The sequence below is a fragment of the Tursiops truncatus genome, chromosome 8 (assembly GCF_011762595.2).
Source record: "Tursiops truncatus isolate mTurTru1 chromosome 8, mTurTru1.mat.Y, whole genome shotgun sequence".
Lineage (NCBI taxonomy): Eukaryota > Metazoa > Chordata > Mammalia > Artiodactyla > Delphinidae > Tursiops > Tursiops truncatus.
The window spans coordinates 98,264,719-98,281,673 of NC_047041.1; the positions used below are offsets into that span (position 1 = coordinate 98,264,719).

The 16,955-nt window shown below is 44.9% G+C and overlaps 1 protein-coding gene across 4 annotated transcripts in view; it reads right to left on the reverse strand.

Moving 5' to 3' along the window:
* The window catches only part of VPS37C (VPS37C subunit of ESCRT-I), a 28,648-nt gene extending 21,620 nt beyond the window's left edge, over window positions 1-7,028 (reverse strand). Inside the window, exons 1-2 of one of the 4 annotated variants that reach the window (XM_073809006.1) lie at window positions 6,762-7,026; window positions 5,441-5,530 (exon numbers count right to left, since the gene is read on the reverse strand). The gene's annotated coding sequence lies outside the window, so the exon portion shown is untranslated. Of the gene's footprint in view, window positions 1-5,440; window positions 5,531-6,761 lie in introns of all 4 variants that reach the window. The other 3 variants (XM_073809007.1, XM_033860772.2, XM_033860775.2) reach the window with 3 other exon arrangements.
* Between the last annotated feature and the right edge of the window lie 9,927 nt (window positions 7,029-16,955).

A 16,955-nucleotide genomic window follows, 5' to 3' on the forward strand; every position in this document is an offset into this window, starting at 1 on the left:
GAGTTCACAGGGTCAAATACCAGAGAGGAGAGAGCTACACCGTGAACTCTGGAAATCTGCAGGGAGTCCCCCTCCAGTTTTCTTCTGAGTGTTTACAGTACTGGTCAGGATTAGAGGGAACAATCCTTGGGCCTCAAACTGAGCCAAGACTAATCTGTGTCCCCACTCACCAGAGTGGAAATACTTCCTAACTCACAGGACATCAGTAGAGCACTGAAAAGGGTAGTGCCTTGGTAGTGGGTAAAATTAACCCTGGTCTAAAGGCTGGTCTGGTCCCAGCTAACAAAGCTTAACAGTGAGGCATCAAAGGATCAAACTGTTTCCAAGTAACTTAACAGTGTCCCAAAACAATGCTAAGAATATTTATAAAAAGGCAAAAATATTCAGCACCCAACAGGGTAAAATTCGCAACATCTGACATCCAATCAAAAATTACCAGACATACGAAGAAGCAAGAAAATATGATCCATAATGAGGAAAAAAATCAATCAGTAAAACAAACTCAAAAATACAGATAAGAAAATTAGCAGACAAGGACACTAAAATGGTTACTACAACCATATTCCATATATTCAAGATGCTAAAGAAGATTGAGAATGTTAAGTTGAGACATAGAAAATATAAAAAAGACCCAAATCAAACTTCTAGAAATGGAAACTACAAATGTCTGAGATAAAAAGTATACCAGATGGAAATAACCACAGATTAGACACTAAAGAAGAAAAGATCATTGAACTTAAATACAGAGCAATAGAAACTACGCAAAACAAACCACAAATTTAAAAAAAAAAAAAAAGATGGGGGAAAAAATAAATTGAGAATCAGAGAGCTGTGGAGCAACTTTAAGCATCCTAAAATACATGTAACTGGAGTCCCCATAGAAGAGAGAGAGGAGAATAGAGAAAATACCTGACAAATTACTAGCTGAAAAGTTTTCAAATCTGATGAAAGTTTTAAACCCACAGATCCAAAAACTCAATTAACCCAAGCACAAGAAATATGAAAACTACACCAGGGCACATCATAATTAAATTGTTTAAAACCAGTAATAAAAGAAAAGTAGCCATAAGGAAAAAAGACACATAAGAATAGAAGAAAAAAAAAATAAGAACAACAGCAGATTACTCATAGAACAATGTAAGACAGAAGACACTGGAACCACATCTTAGAATGCTGAAAGAAAAATAACTGACTTAGAATTCTATATTCAGGAAAAATATCTTTCAAAAACAAAGACAAAATAAAGACTTTCTCAGACATCCAAAAGCTAAAAGAATTCATTACCAACAGACCAGCAGAATAAGAAATGTTTTTTAAAAGTCCTCAATTCAGAAGGAATGTAAAACGAAGTGGAAATCTGGATCTACAGAGAGGAATAAAGAGCACTGGAAATGATAAACTGTAATATATATTAAAAAGTAAATATAAAAGAGCTTTTCCTTTCTTTTTAATCTCTTTACAAAATAATTCACTGTTTAAAGCAAAAACAGTAATAATGTATTGCAGGATTTATAACACACATAGAAGTGAAACGTGTGACAACAACAGCATAAAGGCCAGGAGGGAGGAAATGAGAGTATACTATTGTTAGTGTAAAGTGCTGTACAAGATCACTTGAGGATAGACTGTGACAGGTTAAAGATGCATACTATGTGGGAGGGAGATGCAAGAGGGAAGAGATATGGGGATATATGTACACATATAGCAGATTCACTTTGTTATACAGCAGAAACTAACACACCATTGTAAAGCAATTATACTCCAATAAAGACGTTAAAAGAAAAAGAATTCCTCTCCTGCCTGAAGTGATCAAGAATAGCGGCCGATATTATATAACAAATAGATAATTTTAATTAAAAATGCTTTATTGCTAAAAAAATGCTAACCATCATCTGAGCCTTCAGTGAGTCATAATCTTTTGCAGTAGTAACATCAAAAATCACTGACCACAGATCACCATGACAAATATAATAAAAATGGAAAACTTTGAAATATTGCGAGAACTACCGAAATGTGACACAGAGACATGAAATGAGTGAGCAAATGCTGTTGGAAAAGTGGTGCCAACAGATTTCTTTGATGTGGGATTGCCACAGACCTCTAATTTATGGGAAAAAAAAAAAACAACACAGTATCTGCAAAGCGCAATAAAGTGAAGCGCAATAAAGTGAAGGAAAAAAAAGATGTGCACTACAAATCTTAAAGCAACCACTCTTTTTCTTTTTCTTTTCTTTTTATTTATTTATTTTTTTGGCTGCACCACACAGCTTGCCAGATCTTAGTTCCCCGTCCAGGGATTGAACCCGAGTCACAGCAGTGAAAGTGCCGAGTCCTAACCACTGGACCGCCAGGGAATTCCCAAGCAACCACTTAAAAAAAAAAAAAACAGTTACAGTTACAGCTAATAAACTAACAAAGGAAATAAAATGGAATCATAAAAACAGCTCAGTCCCAGGGAGGTCAGGAAAAAAGGGACATGGGAAGAAAGAACATGGAACAGATTGAAAACAAGCAGCAAGATGATAAAGTTAAACCCAGCTAGAGTCGTTAACCCTTCAGATGCAAACCTGGGTAGGAGACGTAACCTGGGCCCCGGATGCAAGCAGATCCCCCATACACTGCGCTCTAGAGCAGAGATGGAGCCCACCAGGGCCCAGCGCCCAGCATCCCATGTGTCTCAGATTCAAGGCCTGCCCCTCAGGCACAGCACCCCACCGAGGAACCTCTGACAGGATGTCTACCCAACAAGTAGACTCAGAGCACATCTTGGACTCAGAGCACAGCTGTCAGAGGGAATTGCAAAGGAAACAGCCCAAGTGACACGCTCATGTTAAATTAAAACATATTACCTGGAGCAAGACGGTGGAGTAGAAGGACCTTGAGAGTTAAACCCAACTACACTAATAATCACATTAAATGTAAATGGTCTAAACATCCCAATTAAAAGGCAGAATTTTTAAGACTGGATTTCACAAAATGCAAAACTCATCTATATGCTGCCTACAAGAAACCCACTTTAAAAATAAAGACACAAATAGTCCAAAAGTAAATAGATGTAAAGAGATACACCGCACTAATTTTTTTAAATCCCTATCAATTTAATTGTGGTAAAACATACATAAAATTTACCATTTTAAACATTTTAAGTGTACAGTTTTGTGACATTAAATACTTTCACACTGTTGTACAACCATCACCACCATCCACCTCCAGAACTTTTTCATTATCCCAGACTGAAACTTTGTACCCATTAAACATTAACTTCCGTTCCTCCCTTCCCCCAGCCTTGGGCAACCATCACTCTTCCTGTCTCTATAAATTTAACTACTCTAGGAACCTTATATAAGAGGAATCATGCAATATTTATGCTTTTGTGACTGACTTGTTTCACTTAGCATTATTTCTTCAATTTTCATCCATGTTGTCAAAAATTTCCTTCCTTTTTAAAGCTGAATAATATTCTATTGTATGCATGTATCACATTTTGTTTATCCATTCATCTGTCAGTGGACCCTTGGGTTGCTTCTACCTTTTGGTTATCGTGAATAATGCTGCCAGAAACATTGGTGCACAAATATATGTTTGAGTCTCTGCTTATACTTCTTTAGGGTATACACCCAGAACTGGAATTGCTAGATCATACGGTAATTCTATCTTTAATTTTTTGAGGAATTGCCATACTGTTTTCCACAGCAGCTGCACACTTTACATTCCCACCAGTAATATAAATAAGGGTTCCAATTTCTCCACATCTTTGCCAATACCTCTGGTGTTTTTTGGGTTTTTTTAACAAGAGTTATTCTAATGGGTGTGAAGTGGTATTTCATTGTCATTTTGGCTCACATTTCCCTAATGACTAGTGATGTTGAGTATCTTCATGTGCTTACTGGCCATCTGTATACCTTCTTTGGAGAAATGTCTATTCAAGTCCTTTGCCCACTTTAATCAGGTTGTTTGTATTTTCACTGTTGTAGGAATTCTTCAAATATTCTGGATATCAATCCATTAGCACTAAATTTTTTTTAAGTTGGATTGGCTATATTAAAACAAGACAAAGTAGATTTCAGAGCAAAGAACACTATCAGGGATTAAAAGGGTCATTTCATGATAAAGGAGGCCAATTCATCAAAAGAACATAACACCCCAAAATGTTTATATATGGAACAGTAAATTAAAACGGTTCAAAGCATACAAAGTACATCCTCTGTTTACAAAGAAATTAAATTAGAAATCAGTGTTCACTGGACAGAGGAAGAATAAAGTAACAGCATAATGCTGACTTTGCCTCTTTCACTACTTCTAATTCTGCCCAGGAGGGAGCAGATAAATTAGCAGTACTTAACATGTCTTCAAGGCTAGGCATAACTGACCTGGGTTATCCGTTTGACTTCCATGGTTCAGTGTCCCCTCTCCTCCCCTGTCTGGCCCATCCTAAGCCCCAGGGACTCCACTTGTCAGCCCCAGCTAAATCACAATAAACAAAGCTGTTTGGTATTTGCTCAAGCCTTTGACATAAACCAGTGAAGGGGAGAGAAATGCAGTGGAGGAAACACCTGCTAAATAAACATGCCTTTAAAGCTCCCAAAAGCTCACAGACCTTTGCCTTTACAGAGATCTCTCTGTCAAGGGGCAACTATCCAGGAATGAACTGGAACCTTCTGAAAACTCCAGACTCTGAGGAGAAACTAAAAGAATTTCCGAACAGAGATCCAATCGGATTAAAACAAGGTCTTTGCTGATCTGATTAGGTCAGTCTGGAAAAACCCTACTAGGACTGGCCAACAGTGTTCAAGAGATGATTCATACAGCTAGCTACCCCAATGCCCTTTTAACGGCAGATTAGCAAATTACACAGCAATAAGCAAAAAAATAACAAGAAGCCTTAGAAATAATTTCACTTCCAAGCTCAGCAAATCTACAAACTCCTTAAGGCAGTGCTTCCCAAACTTGCCTTACAGTAAGAATCACCCAGTGCAAGTGTTAAAAATACAAACTCCTGGGCTTCCCTGGTGGCGCAATGGTTGGGAGTCCGCCTGCCGATGCAGGGGACGCGGGTTCGTGCCCCGGTCCGGGAGGATCTCACGTGCCGCGGAGCAGCTGGGCCCGTGGGCCATGGCCGCTGGGCCTGTGCGTCCGAAGCCTGTGCTCCGCGGCGGGAGAGGCCACAGCGGTGAGAAGCCCGCGTACCGAAAAAAAAAAACAAACAAAAAAAACACACAAACTCCTGGGTCTCTCTCCAGAATCTAAGCAAGAATATCCAGAGGTGAGGCTCTGTATCTCTAACAAGCATCACAGATGATTCTTAACATCCAGCAAATACATTAGCTTGGAAATAAGACTGATGGGTTAAATCCCAACTTGGCCATTTACTGGCTGTAGCACCCTACCTAACATCTCTACTATCCACTTACTTCATCTGCAAAATGGGCTCATCACCTACCTTGAGTGTTCCCAGAATCCAGTATGTTCACAAAGCCCCCAGAACACTGCCAATAGCACATGGCAGCCAAGCAAGAAATCAGAGCTTTTGCTACCTTAAAAACAAACAAACAAACAAACAACAACAAAACACAGCCATCAGAAGCTGCCCAGATGAAATCTACAAAGAAAAATTTCTACCTAACGGAAACTACAAAGGCACCAAGCCAGATTTCTCAGATATCTAGGAAAAAAGCTTTTCTGGACATTATGACTGCCAAGAACTCTCACTTCAGGGTCCAGTATTTCACTCCAAGTCCTCACTCCCATCCAGAACCAGAGTTCAGGCCTATCCAGGGTCGCAGCTTTGGACAATAGCCAAAGAAAGTCTTTCCTTTCCAAATCCCTTGGTCACCACCACTTCCAGCTCTAGGGCTGCCAGTCACAGCCTGACAGTCAGGTGGCAGCATCTTGGGTACAGCAGTAGGAAATGGGACTCCTGGGTAAGAGGCAGGGAGCCAATGAAGAGGGTGGAAAAGGCCTGAGTCAGCAACAGTACTACTGGGATGTTGCTGAAGTGAAGGGAAGTGAGTTTTTGAAGTCTCCAGAGCTAAGAGTGGACATTCCCACAGGGTTTCAGGACTGAAACCCTGAGGTGTGGAGTCAACTCTGCCAGTAACACACACACACACACACAGACACACACACACACACACACACAGACACACACACACACACACCCCACTGCTCTCTAAATTCAGGAGGAACCAGGCACACACTGGAGATTCACAAACACCAATGACCTTTGTACCCAGCAGGCCCATAAATAGGGAGTGGTCAGTGATGCTGGGCAGCCCAAGTCCGGGTCCGGAATAAAGGATAAGAACAGAATCAAGACTGAAAAGCCACAACCTCACTGCCCTGGAGAAAGGGCATAGCCCTGAGAGCGTCCCTCACACCCCGTTCTGCCGCTGGACTCCCTCTGGCAAGTCAAACCCCATTCTTAGGCTTCTTTTCCCCGCCTATACAATGGGCAAACTGGCTCTAACGTCACCAAATGTGTGACCAGCAGGACGCTCAAGTAGGGGGTGGAGGGTGAAAGGTGGCGGTGAGGGGGTGGGGTGCTGGAGGCGCGACCTGCGCAGGGAGCTCGGGCGATGCCTCCCTCCTTCCCGCCCTCCCACTGCGAGGGGCAGGGGCGCCGGCCCTCCGCCGGAGTCACGCGCCCCTCGCGCCCAATCACCAGCCTCTGCCAAGGTGAGGCGGGCAGGCGGAGGCGCGCCGGGAGCAACTGCCAGCGCCGCCCCCATCCCCGTCCTTGCCCCTCCCCGGGCCCCTCTCACCTACCCCTGCCGCCGCAGTCGCCGCCACAGCTGTCGCGGGTTAAATCGGAGCCGGAGCCCACACTTCCGGGGTCCACGAGGCCCGCCCCCTCCCGCCGGATGTGACCCCCCCCTTCAACGTCCGGGCGCTGGGAGCTGGGGCCCACGCCACTCGTCCCGCAGCACGTTGTGCGCGCCGGGGGCCTCTGATTCACCCCGACACCGTCCTCCCGTCCCCGCCACACACACTCTAGCTGCCACCCGGGACCACACCCACGGGAAGGCCCCCGAGATCCCTCTAGCGCATGGTGGACGCCCGCCCCCCGCAGGCCATTGCCCCGCCCCCAGAAGGGACACCGCCCATTGGGCGGAACCCAAGCCGTCCTGTGCGAGTGCGCCTGCGCAAGCGTCTGCTGATCCTCTGGAAGGCGGGAGAGGGTCACCTTTCTTAACAGAGCTCGGCCTTGTGGGGGTCTGCTCAAAGTGACCCAAAGGATATCCGAAAGGAAACAAATGGAATCTCAGCACCGAGGGACTCCCTAAATGGTCTGAGCTCAGACTGCGGAACCCCCACGCCGGGACTGGAGTGATCACAGTCCTAAATGTCCCCTGGCAAACAGCAGTGGCTGTCAGTCTGGAACTGACTGGCGGGCTCCTCAAAACAACACTTGAGTAGCTTCCCGAAAAGTAAGCCGTTTCCCGAGGCCCTAGGTTACATTTAGTCCATTCTGTACGGGTAGTGCCTTAAAAATAACAGATGGCCTTAAACAGCCTCACTTGCGCAGAATCATGAGGGTGGCGCCTTGAAGCAAGGCCCTGATGCTAGCGCTCTCTTCTCTAGGCAGTTTGTACTGGACAACCAGGCCTAGAGATGAAGCCCATTCCCTGTTTGCCTCTCAGCAGCGTCCATAAATTGCAGCTTTGTAAAAATGGGACCCCAGAACGAGAGCTTCTTAGACCAAGGAAACCGTGCCACCCAAATTCAAAACCTTATTTGGATGTTGAATTAAGACCATCGTCTCTAGTAACAGAAACCCAACTCAAACAGCTTCTGCAAAATGAAAGTTATTGGGTCACATAACAATAAAATCCACGGGTGGTGATAGTGCCAGGAACAGCAATATTCTAGGTCTCATTCTTCTTACTTGACTCTTCTTTATTCTTTGTGTTAACACTCTTTCAGTAGTCTCAAATTTCTATTTCAAATTCTAGAGAGAGTGGATCTGATTGGCTAAGATAATCACCGTTGCCCCTATTGGGCAGAGTTTACTCTTTCTTGCCTCTTCATAGGCTGCCAGGCCTGCTAAGAATTAACGGCCATTGGGTCAGGTGATCACCCTTCTCCAACGAGAGGTCACCTGTTAGACCACGGAAGGGATCAGTGGGGAAAGCAGTCTCAAGGTACTAACCCTTCTGAGACACCAATAACTCTTTTGAGGGATGCCATGGCTGGTTTTACAAACATTTCACTTTGAACATAATGTCAGAGTGGCTCCCATTGGGAGCAGCTGCCAGAAAGCTGGGCTGAAACTGTTTCTAGAGGATGGGGAGGGCCAGGGCAGATGACCTTAACCTTTTGTTATAAACCCTTTTGTGCTATATAATTTTTAATCCTGTATTTGTATTACTTTGTGGGTAAAAAATTAGAAGACCCTGCTGATGGATTAGCTTGAGTTTATATTCAGCAGTCCTTTCACTTACTGGTACTATGTTGGACCATGGAATGTGGGTGCAATGGCTGGAGCTAGAGTAGTCATCTTGAACCATGAGGCAACCATGAGACGAGAGGCCATACCTGACCACACAACAAAATAGAAGGAGCTTGAGTCCTGACACCATGGAACCCCATGCCCCATGACACTGCTGGATGCCCACCTCTGGATTTGTATAGGAAAGGGAAATAAACCACCTTTGTAAGCCACTGTTGTTTTAGGTTTCCTATCACTCACATCCTTTAGGTCTTAGACTCCACTTTTGGAAAGCCTCTCTTGTACCCCCGAGACTGGGTAAGTGTCCGCCCTTGTATGTTCTTCAAACACCCAACATTTTTTTCCTTTCTTAGTATTTACTACATTTTTCTGTAATTGAACATTCACTCCCTCTAGACAGCAACTTCTATAAGGACAGGCAAAGACTATTTTATACACCTCTTTATGCAGATCCTAGAAACTCCTAAAACAATGACAATAATAACTTCTGAATGTGATAGACACAGTGATTCCACTGAGGGTGTTGAGAGGAAATGACAAACTGCTCTCTGAATCAACTGGGTCACTGCCAAGTCATCTTAGGGTGGGGCAGGGGGAGGGTGATGCTGGCCCTTCTGAATAACTAAAGATAGAGAATTAGGGCAAAGGAGGGGGATGGGGGGAATGTGCCAGGAGATTCAAGTCATCTGAGGCAGGTGGCATTAGAAAAAGTTGCTTTTCCTACCTTGTTTCTTCCTATTTTCCACTTCTGGCTCTTTTCAGCTTCCCATGGCTCTAGCCCCACCCCCTTTGATCCTGGTCCCCTATCACTTGCACCTATGTCCCCATATACCATGCCTCGATTATACCCAATATCATTCATAATTCAGAGTGGCCCTCATACATGCAATAAACGAGAGAGAGAGAAAGAGAAGGCAGCTCCTTACTCTCTTCTCTTGTTCATTCATTCCACAGACATTCACTGAATACCTGTACTGCTAAGACCTGTGGATACAAAAGTAAACACACCATCTCCATCATCAAGGAAGTTACATTCTTGGTTGGGATTTTAGAGGAAACAAGGGATCTCACTATTCCAAGACATCTCAGTCCTTCAGATGACCTTGATCAGGAACAAAAAATGTTAAAGTAGAAATGGTCATTGTGTTTCTACCCACTTCTAAAAAGTGTTTGTTTAGCTCCACAGTACTGGATTTTGTTATGCTGGTGGACTGGATGGAGAAGTGATGTGAACAAAAGTAAGGATGGCAGACAGGTAGGTCAGAATGTGAGGTAACAAAAACAAGATATTTAAGAAGCTAAGATATTGAGAGAGATTTGGGAACTGAGTTGGAAAAGCAGTTTTCGAAAGAAGTTTGGCCATGTGGTATGTATAACCCCCAATTCAGTCTTCAGGAGAGCTCCAGTGAAGACTTTTTTTTTTTTTTTTTTTTGACTCACAAGTCAGATCCATCTGGCTGGTTTCTCACTCCTACTCCTTCCTCCTGGCTCCCACACTATGCCCAGTAGTTTGGCCTGATCAATCCAGAAAGGTTTTGTGTCTCTGAGGCAGAGGCTGGTAGCTGCTTACAGAATTAGCCATTTTTTGGTTTTCCTCAAGAGTCGAATGTATTTTGTTATATAGCAATGTGTCCAGTAGCTTAAAGACTGCACTTCCCAATCTCCTTTGCTCTTAGTCATGACTAGTGACTTTGTGATATTAGCAGATGTATAAGAGGGATTTCTTGGAAGGCTGCTTTAAAGATTCAGCTGGGAGATGAGTCTCTTTGACTTCCCCGCCTTCTTCTTAAACAGCTGTCTGGATTTCAGATGCGATGGCTGGAACCCCTGCAGTTTTGTTGGACCATGAAGTGACCTTGGAGGTGGAAACCAGTCAAGTTCTGGATGGCCCACCTCCAGATTTGTTTAAGTGGGAGAAAAAAAAATCAAGTTTTATCTTGTTAAAGTTATGGTTCTTTTAGGTTTTTTGTAACGTGCATCCAAACTTAAACCCGATACTACTACATGGTTACTCTGGTACAGTTTTATTATTATTATTTTGTTGGGTTTGATAAATGAATTTATATTTTAAATTTTTCTTTCCTTTATTATTTTATTAAATTTATGCATAAACCACACATACACCTAATCTTGTATAAATGGAGAATTGTGATTACAAACATGCTTTCTTATAGTTTTTGGACTTTTTTTTTTTCTTTCTTTCTTGGCTTGGTTTTCCCACTAATTAACAGCCTAGTATATGTCCTCTCATATAATCTCATCCAAATCCGTATCTACAGACCAAAAGAGGCTGAGGAGCAGGGTGGGGAGAAGCAAAGAAGAACAAAATATAGGCACAAGAATGAAGGGTGGTGGCCATTGTTACTTATCATAAATATCCTGATCACACTGCCCCTGCCCTTCTATGTACCCACCACCCCCAGCTTTACCATGACTATGGAATTTACTTTGGCCAATGGAATGTGAGTAGAGGTGATATGTCACTTCCAAGTGGAAGCCTTTAAGAACCAGAGTCCAATTTGCCACACACTCCCTTCCCCTGCATCCAGAGGGAGCCTCCTTCTGCTTTCCTCCCCAAGAGACTGCGATGAGCAGGGTTCTCTGCCCACCCACCCGAGATGTGAGTGAGAAACAAACCTTAGTTATGTTGAGCCATTGAGATTTGGGGGTTTTATGTCTTCATAGTGTAACTCAGCTTATCTTCACTGAAACGGGAGGGTATAACAGGCACTCCTAATTGTCTCCTTCTTCATTTGGTAATTAAACCTCTAGTCTAGGGCCACCCAGCTAAAAAGTCCATTTACTAGCCTCTCTTTCACCTAAAAGTGCCACTGTGACTTCATTGTAGCCAATGACAAATGAGTGGAAGTAATTTTATAACCTCTGGTTATGCCGTTTAAGGAAAGGGGCACATCCTGCTTCCCCTTCTCTGTCCTGCTAGCTGGAATGCAGATGTAATGACAGGAGTCGGAGCAGCCATATTAGACCAGAGGTGAACATCACATGTTGAAGATGGCAAAGCAACAGGAAAGAACCCGGTCCCCATCACTGTGGAGCTACCTGTACTATTATTACATGAAGGAGAAATGAAATTATATTTAAGACAGTGTTATTTAGACTTTGATTACAGCAGTTGAACCTGTAACCTAACACCCATAACCTAATAACTAACCTGTGTGTTAGCCTTGTTTTGACAATTGGAGTCTGGTGGATAGAGACAAGATCTACTTACATGGACTTACAAGTGAGTCAAGTGAGATTCCTGCCCTCTGAAACACGTGGTCCAGTGTGGGTTTCAGAAAATCAAGCAAGGGCAAAGCCACATGGTAGGGACAGCTTCAAGATGCTCTAGGAACAGTTGGGCGGGGAACCTATATCAGTCAGGGTCTCAGTGGGTTGCCTGAAGAAGGGACCATCTTAGGTCAGCCTCCCCAGGAGTAGCACATGATGCGAGGTTTCACGTACAAGTGATTTATTTCAAAGTTGCTCCCAGAGAAACCAGTGAGGGCGCAGAGGAGGCAAGAATAGGAAAAGGGATGAAACCAAGCCTGGCTATGATTTCATGCAAGTCTTGGAGAGGGAAGCTCCAGCCTGCTCCCCCAGCAAACTCTAGAACGTAAGTTGTGCCTTCAAAATGCCCTAACCCAAGGCTCTCCCACTCCCACAGGCCCCTACCTCTCAGCCTTCAACTAATGGCCACGCAGTGTCTAGCGGCCCTTGTATTAGATCCTCCAAAGACAAGTCAAAGGGGCCACTAGAAGCAAAAGCACACCAAAGCTGGGGAAAACGCAATCTCAGATAACGTCAAGGTGTTCTGCACCCGCTCTGCCCTCTCCAGCATCACATCAGGAATCCCTCGAGGGGAAAGAGCCCCTTCTGGTCTCTAGAGGAAATCTTTACTTTTTTATTTCTTTAATTAATTAATTAATTTTATTTATTTTTGGCTGCGTTGGGTCTTCGTTGCTGTGCGCAGGCTTTCTCTAGTTGCAGTGAGTGGGGGCTACTCTTCGTTGCAATGCGTGGGCTTCTCATTGCGGTGGCTTCTCTTGTTGTAGAGCACGGGCTCTAGGGCGCGCGGGCTTCAGTAGTTGTGGCACGTGGGCTCAGTAGTTGTGGCTCGTGGGCTCCAGAGCGCAGGCTCAGTAGTTGTGGCACACGGGGTTAGTTGCTCCGCGGCATGTGGGATCTTCCCAGACCAGGGCTTGAACCCGTGTCCCCTGCATTGGCAGGCGGATTCTTTTTTTTGTTTGGTTTTTTTTTTTGGCAGGCGGATTCTTAACCACTGCGCCACCAGGGAAGCCTTTTCTTTTTCTTAAATTGAATTTTTATTTTATATTGGAGTATAGTTGAGTTACAATATTGTGTTAGTTTCAGATGTACAGCAAAGTGATTCAGTTATACATATACATGTACCCATTCTTTTTTAGATTCTTTTCCTGTATAGGTTATTACAGAATATTGAGTAGAGTTCCCTGTGCTATACAGTAGGTCATTGTTGATTATCTATTTTATATATAGTAGTGTGTATATGTTAATCCCAAACTCTCAATTTATCCCCCCACCCCCCCGCCACCACCTTTCCTCTTTGGTAACCATAAATTTGTTTTCGAAGACTGTGAATCTGTTTCTGTTTCGAGGAAACCATTTCTGATGAATCAGGGTGAGCCACCAGCTGGAGCTGTGGTGCATTTCACCCCAGTGGAGAGCATCTCACCGTGGCATTTAAATCCCTGCCCACCCCATCCCATCCCAACACACACACACGCGCGCACAAGGTTTTTAAGAGCGAGATGCAGGAACTGGTGTGATCGTTGATAAAGCGCTGAGTCGAGACAGGCCAGGCTCCATCTCTAGTTTGGGTCCCCTTTCGTGCCACACCACAGCTGCCCCCCACTTTCATCCCCACTGACCTTGGCATCAGCTGTGATAAGCCTCCAGGAGGACAGACAAAGCTCCCCAACCCCTCAGGCCAGCTAGACGTCAGAAGGAAAAAACGGCCTTTCCTCCAAGCAGCCTCCAGACCAGATGGAGGTCAGACAGCCTCCGCCAGCTCCCACTCAGGCCTGGAGGCCCACAGAGCAGCCCATTCATCCCATAGCTGGACAGCCCCGCACAGCGATCCCACAGCCGGCAAGAGGCTGACTCACGACTCCAACTTGCCTGAGTTCCAGTCCCCGTTTTGTCACTACATTCCTTGGCCCAGAGTGACTTTGGCCAAGTTCCTTCTGCTCTCTAGGCCTTGATTCCTCATCTGCAAAGCCAGAGATGGAACCAGATGTTCCAAATCATTACATGAAATCATTACATGACACTGAGGCAGCTGCTAACTCCCGGACAAGCTCCCCACGTAAAGCAGGTGTAACAGGTACGAATTTGAGTCCAAAATACATGCTTACCTTTGCCAACTAAAGACTGTCACTCGCCATCTGGCACTACAAGGATGGCGTCACTAGCCACTGAAGTCGCTGACCTTCAACACACCCTGAAAGGAGTTCAGAGTGGAGCTCAGGAATGAGGCACTCTGTGCTCTGGGAAAATTGACAGAACAAGCCTTCAGATAAATATTTTTCGGGAAAGATTTTATGAGCCCTATTTCTTGCATCTTCTCATGTCTAGAAAAGCACTAAAATCATTCACGGAGACACCTGCTCCTCGTGACAAGCAGCAAGTCTCTGCCAAAATGTGTGCTTGACTGCACGTCCCCCCTTCACCAGAATCACGTATATGCTGACCTCCTCCCCCCACACGCCTCTTCGGCAAAATTCCTCAGAGCTCTCTGAGAGGCTGTCTCCCAGGCTGTAGCCCTCACTTCGCCCCCAATAAAACTTAACTCACAGCTCTCACATCGTGCTTTTTTTCTTCAGTCGACAACTTTATATAAAACTCATATAGCACTTACCATGAACCGAAGCACCCTACACATATTAACTCATTTGGTTCTGTTATTATCCCCTATTTAAATATGGGGAAAGTAAGGCACAGACAGAGTAAGTAACTTGTCAAGGTCACACAGCTAGTAGATGGCCAAGCTGGGGCTTAAACCCAGGCCATCGGGCTCCAGCACTGCGTTCTTAAGTGCTGTGTTCTGCTCATTTTCATTCTGTAAGCCATGTCATATACCTTTATCTTTAACTCAAGTTCAATTTTCTCTCCCCTCCAGGCCAGAGAGAACTTATATCCCACTCTTTTCACTCCTCCATAGAATCCTTTGAGATTTCCAGACTATTGTGGTGTCAGAAGAAAAAATGAAGGGTGTGTGTGTTTGTGCAGGCACTGTGGTGTCACCGTCAGATCCCCCAGCCGCAAGATGACACACCAGTGCCCTCTGTCTCTGGGCAGGCCACAGAGGTGCCCCTCCCAAGGCCTGGGCCGGAGCAAGGACCAGTCCTAGGGGATCACACCAGCTCCTCTGAAGGCCACATGCTCAGTGATCAAACTACAGTACCCACCGACCTCTGGTCAGAAGTTCTGCCCCATCCTGCAGACGTGACAGGAGGAGAACGAGCCTCAGGGTGGACCACCCCTCTTTCCCCAGAGAGAGCTTCCTCCTCCCTTCCATCCTGCTACTTACTCTTTCTGCCTATCTCCCCTTTTAACTTCATTTAACTTCGCCTTCCAAACACCAGCAGGGGTGGGAGCTTCCTTCAGTGTAGTTCTAGAACACCACAAAGCTTTTAACCAGCACCCTCCTCCTGGCCTAGAGTATTACCTTTCCATTCCTTCTTTCCTGCCCTGTGAGAACAGGAAGGAAATTAACATTTCCAAACATCACACACACACACACACACACACACACACACACACACACACACACACACACACACACGCCTATCTCTGCAAGGTGCTTGGCAAACCGTTGGAATAACAATGGTAACTTAAAGACAGAAGTTGTTATCAAATTAAAGTTAAATCTGCCTTCTTCCCATTTAACCTTTGTCCTTGTTCTTTTCTGAAAGTTCACCATAGAGTGAGTCTAGTCCTTTGTTTTCATGAAAAACTAAAGAGTCTTGAGGTGGTTCCTTATGCCCCCGCCAAAGTCTTGACTCTCCAGCACAAACAACCCTCCGAAGTATCTGTCTACACCCCTTCTTCCCACCAAAATGGAGGGTTGGAAGCCAGCAGCCGTGACCTTCACTCAGTGTCCAAATGCTCCCCCTACCCCATTTCTACAGCTTCTGGGTTTTTTTTTTTAATGTACTTCCTTTCTCTTAACGTCTTTCATCTCTTGTATCCTTCTGATGTTTTAGCCTCTCTTTCCTTTTTTCTCCTCCATTCTCCGCAGTCTAACATTTCACCCACCTACTCAAAGATCCCCGTCGTCCACAGGATAAATCCCATGCCCTCGCCAATGGTATCCAAGCCCCCACCCGACCCTGGGACCTGCTCTTTGTTCTCCTTTTCTGGGCATTATTAGTGCATTATTAGTGCCGGTGTCCAGATTTCCAAGTCTTTGTCCTAAACTCATGCTGGATTACACTTCCATACTCCCTCAAAATTCAGTGTGGCCATGTGGCTTGTTCACACCGGTGAAATGTAGGTAGCAGTGACACAGGTCACTCCTGGCAAATGCTTTGCTTATGTCAACTGAAAAAAAAAAAGCACAGCCTAAAAGTTGAGAATTCTGTTTTATTTGGCAGACTTTCTGAGGACTTCACACCCAGGAGGCAGCCTCTCAGATGGCTCAGGGGGACCACTCTGGAGAGGTACAGGAGGAGCCAGGACATACAGGACTTTTTGCAACAAAAGCCAGGTAGTTGGAACATCAAAGGATTACTGTCAATGAAAGGAAGCCAAACATCTCAAGTTAAGGAATTTTGTGCTTTTGATGTCCGGGAAGATGCAAGAGTCTGGACTCATTGAATTCATTCCTTTGATCTGCGTCTTAGCTATCTAGGGCAAGTATGCTGTTTTTTCACCTCCTGAGTCCCCTCTAGGTGCACCACTGGGGGCTGGCTGCAGTAGCTGAGGGCTCTATGGTGGCAACATATTTCCATCCTGAGTTCCCTCAAGACTCACCACTGGGGGCAGCTGGAATGTGATGGCTGGATGGCTGCAGCATCCTTTGTTTACTGATACGGCAGGCAACACTTTTCATTCGTGATAGTCAGCACATGAATTGGCACACGCCCTTCCTCCTGCCACAGCAAACAGTGACCTGGCAGACGGTGACGTCTCCATCAGTCTGCATCCCCGAGAGAAGATGTCTCCAATCAGAGCCCCAGACAACTTATGATGGACAGACAGAGAGAGTAAGAGAAAAAAAGTTATTATTTTTAAATTGGGCATTGCTTGTTACTGCCCATATTGCCCAGACTAATATAATGTATCCCATAGGGCTAAGCTTGCCAGGTGACTGACAATCCCTGGAGTCCAGTACAATGCCAGTGCCGCCCTCTTTGATGGGCATTCCCTCCTCCCCACACCCACTCAGCAAAGTCCTTTTATCCATCGAGACACAGCTCAGTTGCCACCTCCACCAGGAAGCCTTCCTAACTTTCCACCCAAG